We start from the raw sequence: 27,378 nt of genomic DNA, 5'->3' as shown, positions 1-27,378 counted from the left end.
CTTCAAGTTTTCAGCAATTATTTCTGGAACCACTTGATAAAGAAATTGAATAGAAAATTGTCTATCAGTGCATTTAGCCTGAATTTTTCTTCCACTTTAGGAAATGCCAAGTCATATTACAAGGGCTGAGGTTAACAAATGTGGCTCTGAGTTTGACTTTTTCAAAATCCAAAATGGAAAATATGGACCACTAAGTAAGAAAAACCCCTGCTTTCCTCTGACTATGCAAATGGAAAGAAGGGGAGGAAAAGTCAGACCCCACAGGAAGATGTAGGGATACATTTGGGAAGTTAGACTTGGTCTCTTGTATTCCTTAAGTTTTGCATTCAAATGGAATTCAAAGATTCCACCCAGTGAATGTATCTTCTGGCCCTGAGCCAACACAGAGGTGATGTTATTGAATCACAGACATGATTTATGTGCAGTAGACAGATGAGGTCTGTGTAAGCTCACCAAGCAATTTTATTTTTAGGTTAGGTTAACAACCTTCTCCTTGTTTCTAGTAATTTCTCTACTTTATTTATTCCCCATCCATCCCAGGTCCCTTTTTCTATCCAACTTCTCCCACTAGTTCTTTCCCTCTATTTATTTCCTTATGTTTCACTTGCTTCACTTCTCTTCCATGACCTTCCCATTTATATTAGTTAGGATTCCTGCAGAAAAAATTGTGAAGCAAAGATTCAAATACAAGTAATTTGTTTAGAAAATGCAAGAACTCCTGCAGAGGGGTGGGAAAAGAGGTTAAGGAAGGGGGAAAAAAATCACTAACAGGGTGTGTATCAGGTAAGTTAACACTGTGGGTAACTGGAGTTTGATCTCACAAGAAAACTCTGGAAAATCGTGTTAACACTGTGGGTAACTGGAGTTTGATCTCACAAGAAAATTCTGGAAAATCGTGTAAAATCACATGCCTCACATTTTTCCCAGCTGAGTCAAGGGAGCTGGAGTATTTGTATACCACCTCTCAGCAGTCACTGGCTGAGGGTTGGTACTAAGGAAGTTAATTTCCTGCTTCGTCAGACCTGCCATGCACTCAGGGAGAGCTCTTCCCTGGCTTGAGAAAACAGGCAGAGATACAGAAACTGGCAACTGGAAGTGGCAGAAACATACTGAAGTCTATAAAGCCCTGGTATGGGGTACTAAAAAACAGCTACCATGCCTGTCCTCTTTCCTTAGATTCTATCCCCTCACCTCATAAAAATGACCTCCATCAGTGGTAATAAGGTGTTAACAGCTGGCAAAAGAAACCAAGCAAGGCCTCCATTTTAAGAAGCAGTCATTAAAGGACTTTAGGATATGGCCAGTGATAATATGAATGTGCCGAAACTCTGTCCATGGTTTAGAATGTTCTATAAGCCTCAGAAAATCAGGAAGCCACTTAAAGCTTCAATGCTTCTATGGCACCCATGATGGACGAGCTGTCAGATGACTATCAGAGCACCACAGAGAAATTTCAGTATCAGGCAGTGAGGGTCACTGGGAAGTATCAGAGTGTATTAACCCTCATTTTAGAGCTAGATGTGTCAAAATATGCTATGTTGACAAAAATGCTGTTTTCTTTTTAAAAATAACATCTGTCTATCTTCTTATAGTACTTGGCAGAGGACGCTATTTTGCATAGTACATGAAAGAATAGGATTGGAATTAGGCCAGATACAAATGCCAGTTTTGCTTCTTACTGAAGCAATTTATTCAATCTATTTGTTTTTCTATCTATAAAATGAGGATAATAAATATGAGAGTGTGTGTGTGTGTGTGTTGTGTTTGGCAGAATACTTAGTAGTCCTAAATGTGCTCAGAACATGACGTGTGGTAGTTTTGTGCAATGTCAACTTCTCAGCAACTAGAGATAGAACAATGCTTCCCTTCTCTAATTAATTCTAGGTTAGCACTGGCCACAAAAGAAATTCACACAAGGCTGGGAAAGCAGAGGTAAAGCAGTAGCCATTGCACTCTGAAGGTTGGTGCAGAGCACCAGGCACTGTGACTGCTCACACACACTTTCACTGACCTCTGATCTGCTTGGTTGCAGATCAAGCATCCAAGACCTGGAATCACCCAGACCTGAAGATCTTCCAGCTCCAACTGGTTCTCCTCCTTTAGCTTCTGCAGGTCCTGGGCCCCATGCATGTGCACCAGTGAAGGGCACCAGCTTTTTGTCACTCACATTGTCAAGATCAGAGTTAGTGACAGTCATGGGTTCCAGTTCCTCTTCATGGGTTTCCATCTCTCCTTGCTCTCATTTGCATCCAGTATTCCTTCCTAATTATAGATCTAACTGATCCATAGAGACTTCCAGTCAAATATTATACCAAATGGGGAGGCAACAGACTGCAAAGCCTATCCCACCAGCTCCCACAATTATATAAAGTCTATTCCAGTAATAAATGCCTTATTCTATGTCACAATATGACTAATATAACATGGTAATTATATGATAAGTTGTTAAAATGAAACTATTTCAGACTCAGTAGTCCTTAAGTGGTGTCGTGTATAAGCCTCCAGAAGATAATAATGTAAGGTGTCTGAGATAAAGGGCAGGTGACAGCAAAAAGTGATGATGTCATTCTTCTAGTTATAATCCATTACGGTTTTCCCATTGCACTCAAGATAAAGTCTACACCTGTTAATATAGCACACAAGGACCTTCAGAGTCACAATTCCCCTCTCCAACCAGGCAAAAACTGCCTTCAGTTACTCCATTCTTTCTCCTCTCCTCCCGTGTCTCCCCTTCCAGCCCATCCCCATCCTGTCCCCTCTTCTTCCTTCCCTCCCCAGCTCTCCCTCCCTTTCTACTTTCCAATTTTCTCATAAGCTCTTCTCTCTATAACACAAGCTCTTCACACACACACACCTATATGCGCACGTGCATACCTCTTTCACCTAGCTAATCTCAGTTTTTACCTTACTCCTTTTAGTATAGCCAGGTTACTGGCTCCAAGAATTGAGTTTGGAAGTAGTACCCTAAGCATTCCTTATTTTCTCACTTCCTGACTTTTCATTCTCTCTCCTTACTACCACCTCATCTTTGTCTAATTTCCAGTGTTCTCTCAGAACTTAGATGCTACTGCTTCTTCAAATGTCCCTTGAACTACATTAAATTCTCCTCCTGGAGACACTTACTCTTGTCTTTATCACACAATATCGGAATTAGGTATTTATTCAACTGTTGCCCTTAGTAGATACTTAACTCTGCTGCCATTTGTGATGGATACACTGTGATGTGCTTCCCAAGTCTCCTTTCAAAAATAAAGGACTTTGTATTTCGGTTTCTGGGAGACCTGCTGGCAAAGAGCCCTCTGCTGCCTGCCACTTTGGGGATTACAGAAAGTTGAAAGAGCCACCTTGCCCAAAGTTGCACCTACCATTAGAGGGAATCAACATTGATGCAGATGTTTAAGGCCCCACCTTCTTGCCCCAGCACAGATCAGCTCTGAAGGGTCATTCTTCAGAATTCCCCAAATGGTTGGCTGAAGCTTCCACTGAAACTACCTTACAGTTCAATCTCTGCATCTACCCCATCTAGCTCTTTCCATTTCCTTCCACAGGTTTGATCCTAAGAACCCACCCAAATATGCCTCTTGCATACTACTATCTGTCTCAGAGTCAGCTTCCTAGGGAACCCAGTCTTATTATAGGGCCTCAAATTGGGTGTCATTCAATAAATACCAGTTGGTTAAATACAAGACACAATGGTGAAGACCCAAATCATCAGAAACACTGGAAGAACAGGGAAATAAAGCTGAGGGACTACTATTCAGCTGCCTCAATGAGTTCAAGTGCTCTCTAGAAGTCTGAAAATATGTGGTTTCAGAGTTACAGACTGATGTATCCCTACAAACTTTCTGTTGCTATAGCCCCAGCCAGTAGCTCATTGGGGATGATTTAATTATATAAGGACACATAGCCTGGTTGAAGAAACTAAATTCTATCCTAGATAACTTGTGTTTGTGGAAAACTAATAAAAAACTCTAAGAATTCCTTATTAAATGACAATAGAAGGAAAAGACATTCTAGAAAGAAAGAAAATGTTGGGAAGGAAGAACCAAAGACAAAACCAAAAAAAAGTAAAGTACTCTTTATACTCAGGAAGTAATCAGAAGTTCACACCATCTGGAATTCATAACAGAAAGTGACAGAGAAAAAGGTGGGAGTCATAGATAGAGCTGAGTGAATAGATGGAAAAGTTAGTTGTAAAAAATGAGCGTTAGAATATCCTAAACTTTCATTCAAATTAACAATGATGCTTATCTACAAATCCATTAGTTAACTTTTAATGTTGACTATTTTCTAAAAAATACTTTTCTGTTAAAATCATTAAGTTCATGTTTAATGGATTCACTCCCTATAAATCTAATTAGTCCATTCCCAAGGATTAAGTTATATTCTAAGAACATTAGGTTCAGGTACCATTTTACTTGTCATTTAATGCAATAAATTAGGTATATTAATAAGCAGGAGATATGGAATACGATAAATAAAGGCAAGTGTTTTGTCATGATATCTAAGCAATAAACATCAATATGTAGGGACCCCTGGGTAGCTCAGTCAGTTAGGCATCTGCCTTTGGCTCAGGTCATGATCCCAGAGTCCTGGGATCAAGTCCCATGTTGGGCTCCTGACTCAGCAAGGAGCCTGCTTCTTCCTCTGCCTGCTCCTTCTCCTGCCTGTTCTCTCTCTCCCTGACAAATAAATAAATAAAATATTTTTAAAAATCAATATTTAATAATCTATTGTGAATTCTGTTAGAAGTCAAATGTTTGCTAAAGAATTCTACACCCTTTTAAAAATGTTAAGTATAGAGGCTTACACTGAAAATTTCCATCTTGTTCATATGCTTGCATCCAGTAAGATAAGGAGCATCTATATCATAGCAGTTACCACAATTTAGTATTATTTTGTGCTTTTTTTATTTATATACTGTCTCCTTATATCAACTCCTTGGGAGCAGAAATTATGTTTTATCTGTTGTTGTTTCCCCTATTTTATCTCTAACACCTAGCTTAATACCTCTCTCACAACTGACACTCAACAATTAAGTGGGGGATAAGAATAAGTGAATGCTGAATAATTATGAAGTAAAAAAAAGTCATTTTGGAGGACTTTAATTATATTGCTAGCAACCTTAGAGACTTTGATGAAACTGACTTGGAGCCATTAAAATCCTGATTTTTAATTTTTGTCAAGTGGAATGGTAAAAAACATGCTTACTACCCACACAATTTCATGCCTCCATCAAAATATCATCACCATCAGCATGTTAGAATTGAAGAAAGGGAGAATGGATGGTAGATAAATCCATTCTATGAGTTAGGGTTTTTTGGTGGCAAGTGACAGAAACCCAATAGCTAACTTAAGCAAAGGAGAATTAGGTTACCAGATCAAGAACAAATTACAACAAGATGAAACAGAAACCAACCATAAAACCAAAAATCCTTACTGGGATTATCATTCAAAAACATTTACTTTATAGGTTGATTTGAGGAAAGTTGTCATGTCAACTACATTGAAACTTTCATAAAAATTTATCTCTTCATTAAGAAATTTTCTATAATACATTTCAGCAATTATTTTTTTCATAAAAGTATTGTATGTTTTCTGTTAGATATATTTCTAGATACCTTTACATAAACATATACCCACGTACACACAAGTGTGTGTCAACATTTAAGAATTATATATTCTAGTAGTTACTTGTTATATACATGAAAATTAAAAACATTGTGCACTGAATTTATATACTTTATCAGCCAGCCAGAGATATGCTACAAACCTCAACACTCAATGGCTGTGTTCTTGTGCCACTTTAAGAAGAACAGAAGAGATTTACAATTTCTAAGTCCATGAGGTGTGAGCTCTTTGGTCCATTTCCTTGCACAGAGTACAAATCTGAATAGTTGCTAGGTAGAGTTGACCCTTGAGGCAAGTCATGACACTTAGTCCCAAGCCTTGTTCTAAGTTGAATAGGAACATGGAAGATTCTATTTTCTAAAAAGACCACAATAATGTCTCCTATTCTTCATGCTCTTCTACCATGTGACCTTACCAGTAACTCAGCAAGAGGCGGCACTTACTTTCCTTCTCCTTGAATTTGGGCGATCCCTTGATGGCCTTGATGAATAGAATATTGCAACAGTGACATTCAATGACTTCTGAGGCTAGATAATAAAAGATGATGTGGCTTCTACCTTGCTCACTGAGACATCTACCATTAAAGCTATGGGACATCCTGTAAGTCCAACTGCTCAAAGGCCTCCATAATGTGAGGAAGTCAACCCCCATGAAAAGACTGCATACAGATGCTCCACTTAACACACCCAGCCATGGTTTGAGTCAACAACCAGCACCAACATCCAGACATGTGAATGAAGAGCCATCTCTACAAATGGATTCTCTAGCTCTCAGCCATGTGATTTTTCCCAGCTGAAGTCCCAGACATCACAAAGCAAAGCAATCTATCCCTACTATGTCCCTACTGAATTGTCAACCCAAAGAATTTGGGGCTTAATAAATCGTTGTTATCTTAAACCACACAGTTCAGAATGGATCGCTATCCAGCAATTGTAAATGCAGCAGGATTTAACCAAATCTTTCTGAGATCTCCAGCAACTGGGGTCTAGAGCCTTATTTCTAAATTCTGCTACAGGGTGAATCATGTCAGAGCAAGGCTATGGAGAATGCTGGTATCTAAACCCCAGCTTCCTAGATCCAGGTGAGAAACTATTCATTTGCTCTCAGGATGATACATATTCAGAATCAGAGTTTGCCCAGTTTGGGTTAGTTCTTTTTTGAGTCTCCATTTTTTCCAATCAAGGCCACAGCTCCCTTCCAAGAACTTTAGAGTGCAGGATCAAGGGAGCCTACAGAAAAGACAGCCATGCCACTGTATCTGTGAATAACTGACACAGCCAAACTTCAGACTAAGCCTGGCTCAGTTATTTTAGCTTCACTTTGTGTTTTCTCAAAGTATGGTTTCCTCAGCTACTTTTCTAATTTTCTTTTTAACAGGATAGCTGAGAAAAAAACATACAAGGGGGATGGGGGAGCCTCTGTTAAAAACACACATTGTGTCAAATAATTAATTGCTCCCCAAAATACAGTTTAGCTGACAGAACCTCAAATGAAGTCAAACCTCATATTGTCTTATGTTCTTATGTCGATTCCTCTTTTTGGGTCCCTAAAGCAACATTTCTCTAACTTTCTTCTTTGACTGCAACAGGGAGAAAAACATTCCTGAGCCTCTTTGTTATAATTTCCTTTTTCAAAGTAATTGCTTAGAATATCACCCCAGTAAATTCAGAAGGTTTTCTTTAAAGTGTTATTCCTTACTTCCAACATGAGTAATTCATACAACTATAAAAGCCCAGCTCCCCATAAAAGATGATTATGTGCTAAAAAGACATTATTTGATTGTGAAACTCTCAAGTTGCTGAGTGGGTTGCAGAAGGATGCCAAAAGAATCCTTTGAGGGGAAATGTCTTTCCCATCTTTTCCTGAAATTGCTTGTTTTCACTTTGGAAGGAAGATGCAAGTGTCTCAGCTTCACAGTTTGAGGAACTTTACCTTGGAGGCAAGAATTCTAGCTATGAGAATCCCAAGATAGTAGCACTAATCAAAAGGCCTCTCGTTGGGAGACATAAGCATCCCCACACAAGATAAGAACACCAGTTCCTTATGAATCCTGCTGACAACTATATTTGCCTCCTTCTAGAATAAGAGGTCATCCTAGATTTTCAGAAGTCTACTTATTTCTAGAAATCAAACCCAGGTCACTTTTGTTAATAGGAATGTTCTGGTAGCTTACGGCTTTGTTTTTAATGGCTTTTAAATCTCACAGAAGGATATTTTGAGGTGGGAAATTATTATAGAAAGAATCATAGTACCAGGAAACTGGGACCCTATAGAGATGGTGACTCATGTGATAGCTAGTCTCCGAGGATATTCTCCAACAGTCTCTCATCTTCTGTATGCATAAACTAAGCCTATATGCTAATACAATTATCTGGCAATTTGTGCTAGATTTTCCATTGCTTTGACTGACTCAATGATAAAGAAGCCGAGTTTTGGTAACCTCTTCTTCCCTGAAGGTACCTTGAGCTACTATTAAGAAATCCAGGTTACCCTGCTGGAGAGAAAGATGAGACACCAAGTGGAGAGAAAGATCACATTCAAAAGCACCGATGTGCAAAATAACTACTGTTTATTAACATTGCATTTCATCAAATCATTAAACTTTCCTGAACCCCAATTTCTGAATTTGTAAAAATAAGGACAATACCAGTTTCACTCTCTTGTGAAAATCAAATGAAATCATTCTCTCTTCTTTAGGTTTATTGAGTACCTTCTGAGGCACTGAGTATAGAACAATAAATATATTATGAACACTATTTTATAAGACACTGCATTCTAGGAGACACATATAAATCCCTGAGCTTAGTCTCAGACTATACTTTAAAAAATTAGTAATAATGATAATAATATGGTCTCAGGTTGTATAAGGCATTGAGGGACTATAAAAACAAAACATATAAGGTGTGAGTTGGGTGGAGTATAGAGGGAGAGGGAAAGAGAGAATCTCAAGCAGACTCCATGCCCAGCATGGAACCCAGTGCGGGACTCAATCTCACAACCCTGAGGTCATAACCTGAGCCAAAATCAAGAATTGGACATTTAAGGGACTGAGCCACCAAGGTGCCTGGCATAATTCTTATCTTTAAGAAGCTTTTAAACTAGTTAAAAAAAAAAAAACTGGGCCTAGCAAAATAATAAGAATATTGACTGCATATTATTATGTTCTAAATTCTACAAATGCTGCCTGAGAAATTTAAAAACTGGAAAATGAAGGTGGGGTAGTCTTTAAATGCATGATAGAGGGGAGAGCAAGCCAAGTTTCAGTGGAATGTAGGTTTTGTGGAGATAGTGATATGGGAAGGTGATATTCCTAGATGGGAAACAACTTAAACAAGGTTAATAATGAGAGCAGTGTTGTCAGTAGAACTTTCTGCTCCAGTGTTATATATGTGTTATATATACGTGTTGTCTACTATATTAGACCCTAGCCACATGTGACCATGGCAGTATTGACATGTGATCAGTGTGATCAAGAAACTAAATTTTTAATTTATTTAAAATAATTAATTTTAATTTAAATAACTACTTGTGGCTAGTGGTTACCATATTGTATGGCATATACTCAAAGGACTTAGAAAAAAGCCATGACTTCTTCTATCACTTTGTGTGATGCCATCCTAGCTCAGTTGACAAACTAAGATTATTTGCCTGCCACTACTTCACCCTGACTATCTACTCTGAAGTATAAAACAGACTATCGAAATAAGTCTTTCCCCGGGCACCTGGGTGGCTCAGTCGGTTAAGCATCCAGGTCTTGATTTCCACTCCAGTCATGATCTCAGTCAGGGTTCTGAGACTGAGCCCTGAATGGGGCTCCACACTGAGCATGGAGTCTGTTTAAGGTTCTCTCTCTTCCTCTCCCTCTGCCCCTCCCCACCTCTCTCTCTCTCTCTCTTGCTCTCTTTCTCACACAAAATAATAATAATAATAATAATAATAATAATAATAATAATAATAAATGAATAAGTCTTTCCCTGCAACATTAAGTCCAGGGAAACCTCATGAATTGTCATTTTTATTCTATTCTCATATCTACTCCTTGGGTTAATCTGAGCCAAAAGTTTCTCCCTTCAAAGGAGTGGTATTTTCTATAAAATCCAGAGAAGAATGGAACCGTGTATATGGGTGTGTGTGTGTGTGTGTGTGTAAAGCTGTGTGTAAAGCAATGGAAGTTTATTAAGTGAAGATACCAAAAAACTCTCAGGAGTGAGAGGGGTCACCACAGGGTTGCCAAGAGGGTTTTAAGTGTTGGTCTTTTATAGAAAGCTGACGAAGGAATTTAAATCCATTTACCATATCTACTGATAACACCTTCAATGGCTTACTTCCTTTTCAAGGCCTGGTTATTCTTTGTTGGTCACAGGTGATTATCATAAAGACACCCACCGCACATGACCAATGGACCCCACACGCCTAGAGCAAGGTGGTCCTCCACCTCACACACTTGGGGCAAAGTGGTCTTCCACCCCACTTAAGAAACAAACCAAAAACAACCAGCAATGAAGAAAACAACTAAAAGCCTTTAGTATGTATCAGTTTCCTTGGTTACAGGTAATAAAGAAAAAGGGGAGGAGCAAAACATTTGAAGTATGAATAACTGGAACAGGAGACCAAACCAGATAAAGGACTCAAAACTCACAGTAGCATTTAGACCACTAGCAAAGCAGAGTGAGAAAATGAGGCAATTATCCTTATGGCCCAAAGCAAAAATAAAATCTTTCACCTGGAAACAGCCAGAGAATTTCAAGTGAAAGGATTTTTTGGTTGTTGTTTTCTGTTGTGTTGAGCTGATAATTGCCAGGACTTATTTTCTCAATATACCCTTCGGCATAGCTATAGATAAAACACAGAAGGACCTATCGGGAACGAGAGTCTGCCTGTGATGAACATGATGGGACCCACATCCCTTTAGGAACTAAATCATGGCCAAATAGGAAAACCAGAAGAGAATAGAATATATACAAGTCCAGAAGCTCTGAGGAATATAAGAAGAGATAGCTGCTTTGTTTTTATTTGTTTTTTTCAAGAGGCTTTCGATGATGCTTCATGCCCAGCTGTCAACACTAAGTTGAAGAAGGCATGAGTTGGGAGGGAGGGAGCGGTATTCCAGAAGCAGCAACAGCAGCCATCCACATTACTATTTGTTCACATTAGTAGGCACTGGCAGGCCATTTTGTCATGACTTGTCCTATTTCTCTCCAGCAGACCTATGAGAAAGTCTCATTGGAGTGTGGAAAACATGCATATGGATGCCCTAATGCCGGGAAATGGCGCCTAGGGAAAAGTATACTCGTTAGGTTAGTTAGTGAGAAGGAGAAATAAACCAGATAACAAGAAATCAACTCCAGAATCAGTTTGGATAATTGTCCTGGATTTGAAATGCCTTTCTGCCAAGACCCAGCAGATCCAGAAAACCAGAGTAAGTGCTATAGTATAGTAGGGAAAACTCGAGTGATGTATTAGCCAGTGTAGGACAGGCAGCTGGGACTGGCTTTGCCCTCCAGCAGGTTAAAAGGCCGACACTGTGGAGCGAGACTCTCCATGCGTACATCAACCACAAAAGAATCCCCCTCACTGTTCAGCGCATTGTGCTGGAGCAGTCAGATTTCCAGAAATAGACTCGCCCAAATCCCTTTTTATATTTTCCAGAGCTGAAGCTGAACTTTCAAGGGGCATGACTTTGCTTTTATTTTTTACTCTTCTTTTCATCGATGATTGAATTTCCTAGCGTTGCTTTCAGATCAGATGTTATTTTGGGCACAACTCAAAGAAAGCCCTCCATATACATTGAGAAGCAGTGGGTGGCAAAAAAGTTCAACTTCATTCCTGATTGAGCAAAGAGACACATAAGGGGGTCCAGGAGAGGGGGGGAAATGCTAAAGGCTCCAAAGTCCTTGGAATGAACAAGTATTTGGCTACATAGGATGGTGCTGGCTGATGTTCAAAGTCTACCAAGTTTTAAGGAAGGATTTTCAGTTTTTCAAGTATCAGAGCTATTGTTCACATTTGCTATCATCACAAACAACATATTTAACCACTAATTATGCTTGTAATTAAAAATTTTAGGAGTGCCTGAGTGGCTCACTCTGTTAAGTGTGTGACTCCTGATTTTGGCTCAGGTCAGATCTCAGGGTCTTGAGATTGAGCCCCATGTCAGGGTCCTGCTCAGTGGGGAGCCAACTTGTTTCCCTCTCCCTCTGCCCCTCCCCCTGCTCAAGCAGTGCTTTCTCTCTCTCTCTCTCTCTCTCTCTGGGATAAATAAATAAATCTTTAAAAAAAGAAATTAAAAATTTTAACAGTAGAAGCTATACAAAGTCACCATGGTTTTGCAGCTAAAACCTGAGCTAGGCTTCTCTCAATAGCATATTAACTCTCCAGTCTTTATTCATAAGTTACCGTCAAAATTCCACTCCTCCCTCTCGTCTGCCAGGAGAGATTTGTTAAGTCTGAAACCCTGTGCAAAACCATTTGCCTAATTGTCTCACTTAATTTTCATAATCACACATCGAGGGAAAATTGGGGATCAGGCAGATAAATAACTTGCCCAAGAATAGACAGATCATAATCAGATCTAATGTGATATTTACACTCAAAGGCCTTCTGTCTGACCACAAGGAGAAAGGAGCATTTACTTTAAATTCAATATTTGAAGATTTTAAGATAATGACCTGCAGTAGGGAAGTCCCAGTACATCCAGTGACGTGCCCACAGGAAGACAGCACAGGCCATTATTTTTTCTTTATTGGTTCCAAGGTGTATTGGAGAAGCAATATCACTTTAATTTACTCCCCAGGGACAAAATAACAAAATATATTGGCATCTTGAACCTGCCGAAACAGAATTGAAATTTTTGTGGGTCCTTCTTTCCTTCCTTGGAAGCCTAATCCATCAGGAACCACCTGGGACAGCACCCACACACACTGCCACATCGCTTCTCAGCTGGGCTCCTTCCCGACAAGCTTCTCAGCTGGATCCTAGGCAAAGAAAATGTGTTTTTGCTTGGGGAAAAAATAACAACAGCAGCAGCAACAAAAGGAAAAAATCCATAGCAGCCCACCCACATCTCCATCTTAAGAAGCTAAAATCAAATGGGGCAAATAACTGAGAACAAGCTTCATATATTCAGACCTAGAGTTTAAAAAAAAAAGATTTTCACCAACTTTAGACGTGTAATGAGAACCCTTCAGCTCTCACTGAAGATGTCTTCAAACAAACGGGGAAGTATCCAAGCCCCAAATATATATCTACTTTGTTTACCCAATATACATCTATTTTATCTACTTTGCTTGAAGACAAGAAACTTAAGCCCTACTTTTCTCTTTGACATTTCTTGGTGGCAGAGTGGTAGACTCATTATTAAAGAAGACTGTTCTCTTGTTCTGAGCCATTCTTAAGAAGATGAAATATATTAAAATATGACTATCCAGGGGATGGTGACAAATTTGCGGATGATTTTTATCTCTATCAATTTACTAATCTCTATTTCCTATTTCAAAATGATTGCCTTGCATATGTTGTTAAAAGCTGTCTTATTTAGAAAGGAGAGTTACAACTTGCATGTAAGGAAATAAGAAGAAGAAACTGGTATGTTCCTAGAACTTCTGAGATAGCTAGGAAAACGATTTTAAGGCTTCAGTGGGCCCCTATAGTTCTCAGGGTTTTGCCTTTGGGAATTCAGTTTGAGCATGAATAGAATGTTGTGGACATCTCCCTGGAGCAGAAGGCAGCAAGTCAATTCAGCAGTGGGATGACCTTGAGCAGATCAATTAACTTCTCCAGTTGTTGATTTGCTTATTAGAAAAAGATACACTGTATACACTCTAAAGACCTCTTGCAGTCCTAACTGTGCTCAGAATTCAACGCAATGTGCCATATTTAGACTGTAATGAATGCTGCTGCTTGAGATAATTAGGTATCCTTTGGGATTGCAAGATGGTAAATGGATGCCTGTTTCTCTCAAAGGATATTATTCCCCCATCTGCCAATTCCCTTGAGTCAAGATAATAATCATTAGTCCCTTCCTGAATTTGTTCTTGTCTCTTTTATTACACATATAGTTTGAAAATGATGTACACTCTCTTATCCCATGCTGAGATGTATTTCAGAAAGCAAGGCAGACAGTATTGTCTGTCCCATCACCATTTCTATAGTCAAATTGTCATCACCCTTAACCTACTGGAAAATACCCCAGAACCTCAAAAGAACCCCAAAACAGAGTGGTTAGATGTAATGTGACAAATACAATGATAGCAAATACATGGGGAAGGGCATTTCTATATGAGCTGGCCAGAAAAGACCTCTCTGAGGAAGAAGGGTGTAAACTAAGATATGTTAGATAAAGAATCATGCATGAGCAAGGCAAGGGAAGAACTCCCCAAGAGGAAGGAACAGCATGTACTAAGGTCCTGAAGTGGGAAGAAGAGTGCCATATTCCAGGAACTCAGAGAAGTCCCGTGTGATCAGCCAGAGAGAAAAGCACATGAAATGAACTTGGAGAGCCGGAAGGCCTGGTTCATACATCACACTGCAGGCCGTGCTATGGTTTGCTGCTGAGCACAGCAGGAACCATTCCACAGAGGTATGTTATCAGATCCAAGTCTTTGAAAGAAAAAGTACTCCAGCTGCTATGTGGGAACTCAATGTTTGGAGTGTGGGGTAGCAAGAATAAAGGTGGAAAGAACAGTGGAAAGGGTTCAGAGAACTCTGCAACAGCTCCAAGAAGAGTTGACTGGACTCAGATGGTGACAATGGAAATGGGGAATCTGGGTGATATTTGGAGATATGTTTGAGATATATATATTCTACTTTTGGAAGCAGAAACAACAGAACTTGTTAATAGATAAGATGTGACGGGGGTGAGTAGCTGAAGGGAAGCGATGACTACTCGGGTTCTGGGTCAAGTAACAAAAAGACAAAGAAATTTTGGGAGAAACCCCAATTTGTGTCATGAAAGCAAGACTTGTCTGTGTACAGATGATGTTTAAACAAGGAAAATAAATGAGTTTCCTAGGTAGAGAAAAGACAGAGGAGAGTGGAGGACACGAGGCCACTATCAGGGACTATACTATTTACAACAGAGAGTGAGATGGAACCAAGACGGAAACCAAGAGGGAACCAAGGGAGAATACTGTCCCAAAACCCAAGAGTGGAAAATATTTCAAGAAGGAAAAATAGTGGGGTACCTGGGTGGCTCAGTGGGTTAAAGCCTCTGCCTTGGGGTCAGGTCATGATCCGGGAATCCTGGGATCGAGTCCTGCATCGGGCTCTCTGCTCAGCGGGGAGCCTGCTTCCTCCTCTCAATCTCTCTCTCTCTCTCTCTCTCTCTCTCTCTGCCTGCTTGTGATCTCTATCTGTCAAATAAATAAATAAAATCTTTCTTTAAAAAAAAAGGAAAGAAAAATAGTAAACTAGGTCTAATGCTACCCAGAAGTTTGATAAAATGAAGTCTGAAAATTAACCGCTGCACATAGCAACATGGATGTCATTGGTGACCTTAACAAAGGAAGTTTTTTAGTATTAAAGTTTTTAAAGTTTTTAAGTTTTTAAAGATATGTTAGTGAAGTCAGCTTTGGTGTATCAAGGAATGAACTGGAAGAGAGAAGGCAAAGGTAACACACATATGCAATTCTTTGAATGAGAAATATATTAATATGACTCAAAATTCAAGCAGTACAACAGAGTATGGAGGGTGAAGTCTCCCTCCCACACGTGTCCATATGCCCCACTGTTCTTCCCGAGTTAGTCTATGCCTAAGTATGCAATGTGCTTGCCTTTTTTGTTTGCTTGTTAAACAAATGACAGTGCACTATATACACAGTTCTGAGCCTGCTTTTTTCATCTAAAAATGATCCTAGAGATCATTCAATATCACCATATAAAGAGTTTTCTTAATCTTTTACAAACTAGTATTCCGGGGTGCCTGGGTGGCTCAGTAGGTTGAAGTCTCTGCCTTCAGCTCAGGTCATGATCCCGGGGTCCTGGGATCGAGCCCTACTTCGGACTCTCTACTCATCAGGGAGCCTGCTTCCCTTCCTCTCTCTGCCTACCTCTCTGCCTACTTATAATCTCTGTCTGTTAAATAAACAAATAAATAAACTAGTATTCCATTGAAAGGGTTTAACAATGTATTTAATTAGCCCTATTTGACATTTTGCTATTAAAGGCAGAGATGCAATAAATATCTTTGTGTGTATGTCATTTTGTAAATGTGCAGGTTTATGTACTCAAAATTATATACTAATTTTGGATGTGGAATTATTATCTCAAAAAGTGTGATTTGGGAAAATACCGTCAAATGCTATAGATGCAGAAGACTTTCTTGTCTGGGATTGTACAAATTTAACCCAGAACTTTTCCAAACCTCTGAAACTATAATGGCAAGGCCCTTCCATCATTCTTCTCTGCAAAATTAATTGGCATGGGGTACCATCTTTAAAAACATCACAAATTATTCCACCTTTAAACATAATCCAAATTAGTTGTTAAAGGAAAAATTGGTACTTCCTAAATAGGTAAAATTTTTGGTCTCAGAGCTCTGAACATCATGAGATTAAATCAGCAAAGTAGAAATTTCTTTTTTTTTTTAGTAGAAATTTCTGATAAAGTTCCTCCTAACACTAGACCAATTAAACAAAGTTCCAGGTGACAAATTAATATCCAAATGAGTTTCGAGGCATTTTCTTCTTATATTCTATCAGTTTTGTGAATGTAGACGCTTTTTGTACATAATGCTTAATATCGAAGAGGGTAAGAAGTCTAAAAAAACAATTAGCTTTTTTTTTGTTTTTGTTTTGTTTTGTTTTCCTATTTTTTTGCAATTTATTTTTTTTCCAATTGTGATTATGTTACATAGGATCATGACCTCCATCTTGTGAGAAGATTCTCTCCCTTGCTTGCTCTGATGAAGCAGGTGGACATGTTGTGAGGCTCATGGGACAAGGATCTAAAGACAGTCTCAAGGCACTGACGGTAACCTCCAGCCAATACCAGCAAGAACTGGATCACTCTACCCTACAACTATAGGGAAATGAATTCTGCCAAAAACCATGTAAGCTTAGAAGAAGATATCCTCCCACCTGCGTCCTCAGGTAAGAATCCAGGCTTGCCTGATGTCTTCACTGCATCCTTGCAATGAGCTAACTAAGCTATGCCTGGACTCCTGACTCACAGAAACTGTGAGATAATACACTTGTGCTTTTTAAGCTACTGCATTTGTGTTACTCATCAAGTCAAGTTAATAGAGCATGATTTTCATAATTGGGAAAAACTTAAATTCTGCTGTATTTCATAAGATGGAGTAAAGTTTAGCTCCAATTATGACCCAAAAAAGTTTGTACAGGTTTTAGTCCAATTAATAAAGTTGTGGTTTCCCTCTAAAGAAGCCTGACTTTCATAATTCAAAATGTGAACTCTGGTAATTTTATGATACAGGTCATTTTATGTAATATATCCTTCCATTTCAAAACATGCAAGGTAAATGTAGATCTGAAGTGGATGCTAATAAGAAGAGTATAAGCATTGCTCTGATTTTATTGTTTAATTCTCTATTTGCTATGACTTCCAAACTTGAAAAAATTTTATTTCTCTGATTCCAGACTACAGAGTAGAAAAGGTATAAAAAAAAAAAAAAAAAAAAGAGAGAGAGATTAGCATTTACTCTATGCCTGCTATATACCAAACCTGAACTGGATGTTGAACATATACTCTTTCCTTTAATTTTCACAATTGCCCTGGAAGGCAGGTGTTAACTTCACCATTCAACTTTAATATGCACCACTGGCAATCTTGCCAATGCAGATTCTGATCTAGTAGTGTGGGTGGGGCCTGATTCCGCTTTCCCAACAAGCTTCCAGATGGTTCCAATGTTGTTGATCAGTGTTCCACTGCACTTGTTTTCCCTGGTTTCCCACCTCTCCGGCCCCTTCCCAAATGACCCAAACCTATTAGAATATAAACTATTTAGGGAAATATAAACTGAACTAAGGAAATGAATATAAAATGGCTTTTTAACCAAGATGGAGTTGCTCTGGCTAAATAGGTCCTTACAAGGTGTACCAAAATGTTTTGGTCAGGTCACTTTAGTAATCCATAAGCTAAGAGAACTTTAGGAGGCATATAGAAACTGAGTTGTTAGTGTCCATCTGAAGAGTAAAACACAAAACACATATACTTACAGATATTGTGATGTAACTTGGTGTGGATGTGCAAAGAAGGAGATTTCATTTAGAGATAGCCAGTGAGAAATTATAGGCATAGACCCTTCTATTTCCAAGGATTACTTTAAAGAGTTGACTGGGAATATCCCAATATCCTGTAAAAATCAACATCCATGTATATTTTCACTGTTAAAATTTAAATAAAAAACAACTCCTTTCTTCTTATGACATTCAATCCCTAGAAAGGAAGAATTTCTTAATCTCTCAATGATAGTCAGTCAATACTTGAGCCTGTAAGCTGAGGGTGGTCGCTCTCTTCAGAGACAGCCCTGGCCGGTCAGTCTGACTTCTAATGCTTAGCATAGAATAGAGTTTTGCATAACTTTCACCTTGCCTCAGTCTCGTTCCCCTGGCCGATCAGTCTAACTTTTAATACTTATCATAAAATAAAGCTTTAAATAACTTTCACTTTGTCTCAGTCTCGTTTCGTTTAATAACGGACCTAACATACCTAAGAGATCTAAGAAGATTCTTCTTGAAGAGGCAAGAAATGTAATGCTGTTTGCCAGTCACCTAACCAAAACAGTTTAGTTTTCCTACTTTGCAATGAATGCACTTAGAATAACTGTGAAGTTAACTACAATTAATGCTCAACCTTAATTCTTTTTTTTAAGATTTTTTTTTTGTTTTTTGTTTTTTGTTTTATTTCTTTTTAGTGTTCCAGAATTCATTGTTTATGCACCACACCCAGTGCTCCATGCAATAGGTGCCCTCCTTAATACCCACCACCAGGCTCACCCAACCTCCCACCCAACTTCCCTCCAAAGCCCTCAGTTTGTTTTTCGGAGTCCACAGTCTCTCATGGTTTGTCTTTAAAGATTTTATTTATTTATTTGTTTGTTTGTTTGTTTGTTTGTTTATTTGAGAGAGAGAGCTCAAGAGAGTAGGGTCAGGAACAGAGGGAGAGGGACAAACAGACTCTGTGCTGAGTGCAGAGCCCCAAGCGGGGCTCCATTTTACAACCCTGAAATCATGACCTGAGCTGAAATCAAGAGGCAATTGATTGCGGAACAGACTCAGACATCCAGGTGCCCCCAAACTTTTTTCTTTAAATGTAAATTGATATGCAAAACACAGCTAAATTCCATTAGATTTGAAATGATCCTGATAAAGAGCACATTCTTCATTAAATTTTAACCAGGAGCTCTATTAATTACACATCTCAAAACAGACCCTTGATAGCTTGATTAAAAGGTTTCTTGCTTCATGTTGTGACACTCCTTCCCATGTGGTTTCCAGTTTTATTATCAGGGGAACACTTTTTTCATCACTGTTTGCTAGGGAGGGCATTCTAGGTTAAAACTTGAATTTCTGAGGATTTATTTCAACCCTCTTTAAGACTTTGGTATTTGAAAGGATTTATGTACCAAAGTGTTAAAGTATGTACAACGCACAAATTCTTGAATCCCGAAGAAATCAAATGTCTTCTGGTTTCCCTTCTGTCTACATTATTAGAACCCCTTCAGGGCAAAAGCTCCAATATACACATTATCACTAACAAAAAATATATATAATTTAAGCCCCATACTTGATTTTTTTAGGGGGTTTTGTATTACTGCGTATAAGTAATATGAAGGTGGAGTTTTCATTTTTAACCAATTCTCCTCCATATTCTGACTCAAACCACTACCACCACAAATGAAAGATTTTTTCCTTTTTAAAATAATTTTTGAACAAATAAATTTTATTGTATTTTATATGGAAAGCAATAAAAGATTTATTTTAAAGTCTGTCACTCAAAGAAAGCTACTTTTTTTGCTGTATTTCTATCCATTCTTTAAACATGTATTTGTGTATGTATATGTGTGTGTATAGAGTCTTGTTACAAAATTAATGCATACTTATTATATAAGAAAACATTAATTTGAAAGTTAACACTTCTTATAATCCCACACTCAAAGATAACTATCACTGATAGTTTTTTCTAATATTCCATTATTCTCTTCCATATTCTAATCATACACTTATTCATTTACTGTTTGCTGAGTATTTACTATGTTTTAGGCACCATTTTCTATACAGTAAAAATTACAGCACCAAAAAATTGACAAACTCTGCCTCCATGGTGCTTATATTGTAATGGAAAGAAACAGATAAAATAAATAAATAATAAGCAAACCATTTAGCATGTTAAATGCTGTTCACTGCTACAGAGAAAAATCAATGTAAATTTTTGATGTTTTGAATCTCGACTTTTTTCCATACTTAAACTTATCATATATTTATGTCTATGTTATTAACATAATTTAACATGTAGATATCTCACAGTTAACTATTCACCCATTATTAAACATTTGCAGTTTCTAATTTTCCACTTTTTTTAATTTTTTATTTTTTATAAACATATATTTTTATCCCCAGGGGTACAGGTCTGTGAATCGCCAGGTTTACACACTTCACAGCACTCACCAAAGCACATCCCCTCCCCAATGTCCATAATCCCACCCCCTTCTCCCAACCCCCCTCCCCCCAGCAACCCTCAGTTTGTTTTGTCAAGCAGAGAAAGACAACTATCATATAATTTTCCACTGTCTTAAACTTTGTAATTGTCTTTCACTGTTTTGTATGCCAATACATGGTCTTCCTACATAATTTTTTAAAAATATTTGATTTATTTATTTGAGAGAGAAAGAGGGCCAGGGAGAACATGAGAGCAGCAGAGGGAGAAGCAGGCTCTCCACTGAGCAGGAAGCCCCATATGGGGCTTCATCCTGGAACTCTGCGATCATGACCTGAGCTGAAGGCAGACGCCCAACCAATTGAGCCACCTAGGCACCCTCCTACCTAGTTTTTAATCAACTCAAATACAAGGATGATGTCCCCTTCAATCTTTATGTCCCAAGAATGATCCTCTGTACAAAGCTCCCTACTCATCTACATTCAGTGAATGTTTTTTGAATAATAAACACACAGCCTAATAAGTTAAAAGTTAATTACAGAAATGTAAGTCCTCAAGGGACACTGAAGTAACACTGAAAGTAAGCTCCAGGCTAAACAAGGACAATGGTAGGATAGGGGTACACCGTATTTTGAGAAAACTCTACAGATAGAAACCTTCTTGCCTCCTAGTTGTATCACTGGGGAAAGAGAGAATTTGGCTTGAAACTGTGAAGTGCAATTCCAGTGATTTATGTTTTAATAGGATATATGCTCTTCCTACTAGAAACTATATGTCATATGTTTAATTGATAGAAAAGCCTGAAAGGACGGGGCATAGTGTGTGGGTGAGAGGAGAGATAAAAGGACCTACAGATCATCCTATATAAATGTTCTGAGAAAGCTTGATTCTCATGTCACAGATGATTTACCTGTATTGCTACCCGAAAGCAGTAAGAGGGACCAGATCTCCACCTCCACTGAGTAGCTACCATGTGCCAGGCATGCTAGTAGGCACTGAGAGAAACAACAGGTCTTCATGGAGTTTCGAGAGTGGAAACAGAATGGAAGTGGGCAATGAGGAAGGGAGACAGACAACCACAATGTAAGCAAACAAGTAAATGATTGAAAATTGTGGTAAGTGCTCGGACACAGGTCCCAGGAGTCATTTGGTGGAGGCAGGTATATACTGAAAGTAAGAGCATTTCTGAGGAGAAGACACGAGACCTAAGACCTGAACAATTAAGTAAGTCATCCATACAGAGAACAAGGGCAGAGGGTGGAGTGACGGGAGGAAGAAGAATGATCCAAGTAAAGACCACAGCATGGGCTTGACTGTGAAGAAGCCAATTTAACCTCAGAATGTTTCCCGCTCTCCTCTTTCATTTGCACAACCCAGGTGTTCCCATCCTGGCTTCCTGCCTCAGCCTATTTTCAACAGCCTGTTTCCCAATTAAATTTTAACTTGTGTTTCAGTGACTTAGCATCCTGTTCTCTAACAAAACAATTTATTTTGATGTACTCAGACTAGATGAAGTCCCATGTGATACAATATTTTTGCAGATTTTAATTTTTCTCTGTAACACAAATCACAATTGGTGTGTGTGTGTGTGTGTGTGTGTGTGTGTGTGTGTAGACTTATATAAAAAAAATTCTAACCAATATTTCCTAAGTCTAGCTAGAGGTAATATTTATGTATTTACATTCAGCCAAAGAATACTCAAGCATTCAGTGATCACAGGAAAACTTCACCTGAATACTTAAATGTATCTAAATTGATTTTGAAAGTGTCTTAGAAAATCAAGATTCTACGTTTTTAAATTACACTATTACTTATTTACTTTACTATTACTTATTTACTTGGAAAATAAGTTTTAAAAATTAGAGTCCTTTTGGTATTTTCTTGATGTAGAGAAAAATCCTCGCTTTTTTAAATAACTGAATTCATTCAAATTTAATAAGTTCAATGAATTAATTATTATGAAGTTGATGCATAAAACCAATCTGTTATTGGAAACTTATAAACTAAAATGAACAAGTATAATTTTCTTCTGTCACAAACTTTTTTTTAAGATATTATTTATTTATTTGACAGAGAGACTGCGGGAGAGGAAACACAAGTGGGGTGAGTGGGAGAAGGAGAAGCAGGCTTCCCAGGACCTGGTATCATGACCTGAGCCAAAGGCAGACTTTAACCGACTGAGCCACCCAGGCGCCCCTGTCACAAATTTTTTTTATTAATTTTTTTATTAATTTCTTTTCAGTGTAACAGAATTCATTGTTTCTGCACCACACCCAGTGCTCCATGCCATCTGTGCCCTCCATAATACCCACCACCTGGCTCCCCCAACCTCCTTTCCCCCACCCCTTCAAAACTCTTAGATTGTTTTTCAGAGTCTATATAAATTTCCCACAATATTCAACTCTGGCTTACAACCCAGTTTTTGAATTTTTACAGTAAAATTTTCAACTTTATAGGAAATCTCTGAAAACATACATAAACTCAACAAAATAATTTGATTTAACTTTAGTATCATGGTAAATACTATGGAAGTGTTCACTTTTTTATGTGTGGTCAATGGAAACAAAATTTAATATTTAACTCTGGTCTTTAATTTCTTTTTTTTTTTAAGATTTTATTTATTTATTTGACAGAGAGCGATCACAGTAGGAGAGAGGAAGGGAAGAGATCACAGAGAGAGAGGAAAGGAAGCAGGCCCCCTGCTGAGCAGAGAGCCCGATGTGGGACTCGATCCCAGGACCCTGAGATCATGACCTGAGCTGAAGGCCGCAGCTTAACCTACTGAGCCACCCAGGCGCCCAGTCTTTAATTTCTTAAACATTCTCACATCCATTGTTTTCTCCAGGTTCCTATTACTGAAAAAAAATTAGCCTCTAATCTTAGTTTAATTTTTATTATTTCTATTGATATTCAATAGATGCAAAGGAATAATTATAAAACATGCGTAAGGCATAAAGAAGAACAATAGAGGAACCCATTTGTGCTCATGCGCTCATCAAGTTATTTAAGAAATAGAACACTTCCAATTAACTTCTGATGTTCTACAATGCATAACCTCAAACATATGTCACCAGTTCTGAAACTAAAATATTAGATATAAAAGAATTTAGATGCTTCTGTCTTCCTGAACATTAGCTTACTTAATGAAATAAGTTGTGTGTTTCTGAAGGTTTAATTATAGAACAAATATTCAAGCATTTAAAGAAATGTAAAAATGGCTGAGAAACATGAAAAAGTAGAAGAAAGGGTACCCACACAAAAATAGAGATCATTTATGATTCTCTATGAAAACCAGGACAAATAGGTGATGAGAAGAGTAAATCAAAATAGGATTCATGAAACGAAGTACCAAATGCCAACAGTCAACAACAGATCATTGCAGAAAGAAATGAACCTGAACGCTAACCTTTATTTTTTTAACCAATATTTTATTTATTTATTTATTTGGCAGAAACAGAGAGAGAGAACAAGCAGGGGGAGAGAAGAAAAGGGGGAAACAGGCTCCCTCGATCCTAGGACCCTAGGATCATGACCTGAGCTGAAGGCAGATGCTTAACCAACTGAGCCACCCAGGCACCCTGAACTCTAAGCTTTAAAATGGACAATATCTGAGATAAGAATTCAAAATCTAAAACGAACACAACAAATGCTGTTTGAATGATAGTGTTTGATATCAGCTCTTTTATGGGAACTGTTTGAAAGAAATACATCTAGGGAAAAACTACAAGGGACATATGTGTGGGATAACAACCAAGCCAAGGGATATGCATTAAATGGGCACCAAGGGTCACTCATTGTCTGTATTACTCACAGGGAACTATTTGTTGGTTTCTTCTCAGAATTTTCTCTTAGATGTGTAAATAAGAAAATGAAATACATCAACATTTTATTTAGCATCAGGTGCCTCTAGAATAACTTATATTAACATTATGTGCAACTATTTTTTCAATGTATTCCTCCTTCCTTCCAAAGGTTTCATGAAAAATGATCCTGACTTCTTCATTACTATATCCCAAATTGGCCAGCTCAGTGTCTAACATAAGAATATGCTCATTAAATATTTGCTGACTGATAACAAATAAGTTAATTGTTTCAAAATGTATCTCCAAAGGAACAATATACTTGATTTTTAATAATAGTCCCCAAAATTTTCAATATTCAAGTCTTTATTTCAAATCCACATCAATCCCTTATTTTGAGAAACTTATTCTATCACATTATAATCATTAATGTGATTAATGATCTCTAAACAAAAGCATTTAATCCTAATCAGTACTTCCAATTCCCTCCAGAAAACCAGCATTATCTCCTTAAATTCTAAGATACCAGCCAAAATTAAGGTGTGATGATGTTATATCAAGTCCCTATTGTCTAATAACCAAAGAATTTCATTTAGGCTTTTTGGAAATATTGAAAATAATTCACACTGCCCAGCAAGAGTCTTCTCTCTGCTCAATTTAAAATAACTCCTTTTGCTTACATGCCTGCTACAACCTTCAAAATTGCCCTCAATCCTACTCATACAAAAAAAAATTATCTTCACATTTCACAAAAGACAATCCGTACTGCCTTCTTCTTCCTCATCCCCAAAGCCTCATACTGCCCTCACAATGCTGTCCCAAAGAGAAAAGGAATTTTACACTACCACTGGCTCAGTTACAGGGAGAATGTTAGTAGTTTTAAGAATATGGCCTTTTTATGGACATTGGGGAGGGTATGTGCTTTGGTGAGTGCTATGAAGTGTGTAAACCTGGCGATTCATAGACCTGTACCCCTGGGGATAAAAATATATGTTTATAAAAAATAAAAAATTTAAAGAAAAAAGAATACACCCTTTCTTCATGGTCAATTAATCTTCAACAAAACAAGAAAGAATATCCAATGGAAAAAAGACAGTCTCTTCAACAAATGGTCTTGGGAAAACAGATGCAATAGAGTAGAGATGTTGATATGAGTGTTTGAGGTTAATAGGAGGACATAGAGAGGGGTTTTAAGCAGACTGATTAAGGTATTAAGGACTTGGCTCTCCATGCTGCATGTGGGATGGAGCAGTGATTCCCAATTTTGATTGCACATTATAATCACTTGGGGCAAATATTTAAATGTCTCATACTCAGACCAATTAAGTCAGAATCTCTGGAGTGAGACCCAAGTACCAGTCATTTGTGTCTTTTGGGCTGAATCCAATGCACAACCAGGTTAAACCCACTGACCACTGGATGGAGGAAGCATGAATGAGAGCAGGAATCCAATTAGGAGGCTTGCATTAGTCCACATGAGAGAACATTGGAGCTTGGACGATGATGATGGCATGAAGATGAATAGCTTTTCTCTATATTTTAGGAAGAATATACAGGAATTTCCTATTAATTGGTGTAGAGCAAGGATAGGATGTCAGAGAAAGTAAAATCAGGGGCGGTTCCTACATATCTACATGCATGTTGGCTATTCCCTGGTAAAGGAAAAGATAGGAGAAAAGCAAGTTGGATAGGGGGGATGAGTTCAGGACATGTTAAATTTTAGATATAAGTGAATCATCCAAATGGAAATGGTAAGCATGTAGTTGGGCTCAGATTAAAAAAAAAAAAGAAAGAAAGAAAGAAAGAAAGAAAGAAAGAAAGAAAGAAAGAAAAAAACTGGACCAGAAACATAAAACTGGGGATCATCAGGATGTAGGTTAATTTTGAGCCTTATGATAGGTGAAATACAGTAAAACATAAGGAAAAAAAAGAAGGAAAGTACTGCATGTTAATCCAGAAAAGTCACAACATGTTGATGTAAATCTGTGTATGTTTAGTCTTCCAAGTGATTTGGATAATGAACCAGGCCGGAAACCAGTTTTATAATATTGTTGTTCTAAAAAATTCTCTGGCAAAGGTACTTCTCCCATGTTTCAAATAATCCCAAGAAATCTAGGAAGGGGAATATGTTTCTCAAAATACTTAGTGAAAATAATTACTGGGGGAATTCATGAAGAAAAGATCATTAAGGCAATAGAGAAACAACAATGGAGGAAAAGTATGATGTGTGTTATGACTCAGTTTCTTAAAGAAGGATAAATGACTAATTGGATGGATATGAACATTCTGAATATCCTGGTTTCTTGTACCAGTCATTCGAGACCAGGTAATTAAGCACATGCTCTCACAAAGTATTTTTTCCAGACACTTGTACCAAACTTTTAGATCCTGCTAATGTCAGAAGGAATCGTGAAGGGACAAACGGAAACTCTAAAATGGAACTGTAATTACAGCAAAGAGCATAACTATTACTTATAATTACAGGCTTCTCAAGAGTTTTTCTTTCCTTCCATTTCCAGAGATTTGACCCCTTCAGAGGTAAAGTAATTATAAATACTAGGGAAGAAAGACAGATTTAAAGGTTATCTGTCAGGAGGGGGGAGCATATGCTTCACACATTTCTGTATTTTCATGAAAGGAGACTAAAAAACATGGTGAATGCCATCTTAAGAAATAGGTGCTTAATGTCAGAATGAATATAAATAATTTATTTAAATGTTATATTGCAGGGCAATACCTGTACCTTCTAATGGATAATAAAGTAGCACAAAAAGTAGTTTCATTCCAAATAATCTGTTAAAATTAAGGGATCTCCAAAGAAAAGTTTGGTAGCAAATAAGAATATCAAGATAGCATATCAGTTCTCTGAGCAGCTATTTTCCATTTTAACCTCCACCAAATGAGGAGACAACTCTATCCAGAGAGATCTGATCTCTCTGCCTCCTCTCCCTAGATAATCTCATTCTCTCACAACACTCATGTTTATGTGGGTAACTCCCAAATTCACTGTTGAACAGAGTGATCTTGAAATTGTCTAGGTAAATGATCCAGTCAGCCAGTCTCTAATCTCACATTTTTCATGGCCTCCTGGATAACTTTAGATAATTTTAGATCACTCTGTTAACACTGATTGCATCTTCTTCTGCTGCAAAGCTGCATCTCCTCTGTGTTATCTTTTTCTATTCATGTCATCACTACCTTCTTCTTTTTTATTTAAATTTTTTATTTTTTATAAACATATATTTTTATCCCCAGGGGTACAGGTCTGTGAATCACCAGGTTTACACACTTCACAGCACTCAAAAAGCACATACCCTCCCCAATGTCCATAATC

The 27,378-nt window shown here is 37.9% G+C and overlaps 1 pseudogene; it reads left to right on the top strand.

Annotated features, from left to right (window-relative positions):
• The first annotated feature begins 6,654 nt into the window (after positions 1–6,654).
• Positions 6,655–27,378, top strand: part of LOC132010487 (chromobox protein homolog 3-like) — a 68,521-nt pseudogene continuing 47,797 nt past the window's right edge.

The sequence above is a fragment of the Mustela nigripes genome, chromosome 2 (assembly GCF_022355385.1).
Source record: "Mustela nigripes isolate SB6536 chromosome 2, MUSNIG.SB6536, whole genome shotgun sequence".
Lineage (NCBI taxonomy): Eukaryota > Metazoa > Chordata > Mammalia > Carnivora > Mustelidae > Mustela > Mustela nigripes.
This window is presented reverse-complemented; position numbering and strand designations above follow the sequence as displayed.